The following is a 2,820-nucleotide window of genomic DNA, read 5'->3' as shown; positions in this document are numbered from 1 at the left end:
AAAACCAAGGAGCCCACCAGACAGGTCAGGGATCAAACAGCATCATGAAAACCAAGGAGCCCACCAGACAAGTCAGGGATCAAACAGCATCATAAAAACCAAGAAGCCCACCAGACAGGTCAGGGATTAAACAGCATCATGAAAACCAAGGAACCCACCAGACAGGTCAGGGATCAAACAGCATCATGAAAACCAAGGAGCCCACCAGGCAGGTTAGGGATCAACCAGCATCATGAAAACAAAGCACACCAGAAAGGTCAGAGATAAAACAGCATCATGAAAACCAAGGAGTCCACCAGACAGGTTAAGGATAAAACAGCATCATGAAAGCCAAGGAGCTTACCAGAAAGGTCATAAATAAAACAGCATCATGAAAACCAAGGAGCCCACTAGACAGGTCAGGGATCAAACAGCATCATAAAAACCAAGGAGCCCATCAGACAGGTCAAGCATCAAACAGCATCATGAAAAGCAAGGAACCCACCAGACAGGTCAGGGATCAAACAGCATCATGAAAACCAAGGAGCCCACCAGACAAGTCAGGGATCAAACAGCATCATAAAAACCAAGGAGCCCACCAGACAGGCCAAGCATCAAACAGCATCATGAAAACCAAGGAGCCCACCAGACAAGTCAGGGATCAAAAAGCATCATAAAAACCAAGGAGCCCACCAGACAGGCCAAGCATCAAACAGCATCATGAAAACCAAGGAACCCACCAGACAGGTCAGGGATCAAACAGCATCATAAAAACCAAGGAGCCCACCAGACAGGTCAAGCATCAAACAGCATCATGAAAACCAAGGCACCTACCAGACAAGTCAGGGATCAAACAGCATCATGAAAACCAAGGAGCCCACCAGACAGGTCAGGGATTAAACAGCATCATGAAAACCAAGGAGCCCACCAGACAGGTCAGGGATCAAACAGCATCATGAAAACCAAGGAACCCACCAGACAGGTCAGGGATAAAACAGCATCATGAAAACCAAGGCGCTTACCAGACAGGTGAGTGATCAAACAGCATCATGAAAACCAAGGAGCCCACCAGACAGGTCAGGGTTCAAGCAGCATCATAAAAACCAAGGAGCCCACCAGACAGGTCAAGTATCAAACAGCATCATGAAAAGCAAGGAACCCACCAGACAGGTCAGGGATCAAACAGCATCATGAAAACCAAGGAGCCCACCAGACAAGTCAGGGATCAAACAGCATCATAAAAACCAAGAAGCCCACCAGACAGGTCAGGGATTAAACAGCATCATGAAAACCAAGGAACCCACCAGACAGGTCAGGGATCAAACAGCATCATGAAAACCAAGGAGCCCACCAGGCAGGTTAGGGATCAACCAGCATCATGAAAACAAAGCACACCAGAAAGGTCAGAGATAAAACAGCATCATGAAAACCAAGGAGTCCACCAGACAGGTTAAGGATAAAACAGCATCATGAAAGCCAAGGAGCTTACCAGAAAGGTCATAAATAAAACAGCATCATGAAAGCCAAGGAGCCCACCAGACAGGTCAGGCATAAAACAGTATCAGGAATACCAAGGAAACCATCAGACAGGTCAGAGATCAAACAGCATCAGGAAAACTAAGGATACCACTAGACAGGTCAGAGATAAAATAGCATCATGAAAACTAACGAACACCAGACAGGTTAGGGATAAAACGGCATCATGAAAACCACCAGAAAGGACAAGGATAAAACAGCATCATGAAAACCAAGGAACCCATCATTGAGGTTAGGGATAAAACAGCATCATGAAAACCAAGGAGCACACCAGACATGTCAGAGAAAAAAACAGCATCATGAAAACCAAGGGATCCACCAGACAGGTCAGGGATCAAACAGCATCAGGAAAACCAAGGAGCTCACCAGGCAGATCAAAAATCAATCAGCATCATGAAAATGAAGGACCACAGTGGACAGGTCAGAGAGAAAATAGCATCATGAAAATGAAGAAGCATAGCAGACAGGTCAGAGATAAAACAGTATCATGATAACCAAAGAACACACCGGACAGGTCATGAATAAAACAGCATCATGACAAGCAAGAAGACCACCAGACAAGTCAGAAATAAAACAGCATCATGACAAGCAAGAAGACCACCAGACAAGTCAGAAATAAAACAGCATCATGACAAGCAAGAAGACCACCAGACTGGTCAGAAATAAAACAGCATCACAAAAACCAAGGAACCCACCAGACAGGTTAGACGTAACACAGCATCAAGAAAATCAAGGAGACCACTAGACAGGTCAGGGGTAAAGAGGAGAAGAGGAAAAAAGGGTTAGGCTGTAAATAGATGTAGGCGGACTTACAGATACCCGGGATCGGCGGGTCCAAGTGGGTTTAAAAAAAAAAACAAAAAACATTGTTCCGGCTCAGAATTGATCTTAGATATCTTACCAGACACCGGTCCTCATGTAAGTCTATGGGGACCCGAATTAGGATCATTAAAATGGTGGTAGAAGGGGGGGAAGGGGGAATAGGAGTGGGATACTTATCGAGTCTTCTGGTGCCGTGTAATGCTACTTCCTGGGCCGCTCATTAACCTCATGCATATGCACTGTTTTCCCCGCCCACCAGCAGTCCCCGCATCTCTGATTGGTTTCTGTCAGACCGCACCCCCACCCTGTGTGACTGCTAGGAATCAGAAAAAACAAAGTCCACAGCACATTGGTCAAAAAAATAGACTGCCTGTGCAAAAAACCCTCAATCAGCAGTTCAGGGACGCATGTCCATAATCAAGGGATTACTTGATGCAAGTGACACGCCCGCACCGGGGCCTGGGGGTTACTCGTTACTGGGCC

This window comes from Anomaloglossus baeobatrachus, chromosome 6, assembly GCF_048569485.1.
Source record: "Anomaloglossus baeobatrachus isolate aAnoBae1 chromosome 6, aAnoBae1.hap1, whole genome shotgun sequence".
In the NCBI taxonomy this organism is placed as follows: Eukaryota; Metazoa; Chordata; class Amphibia; order Anura; family Aromobatidae; genus Anomaloglossus; species Anomaloglossus baeobatrachus.
This window is presented reverse-complemented; position numbering follows the sequence as displayed.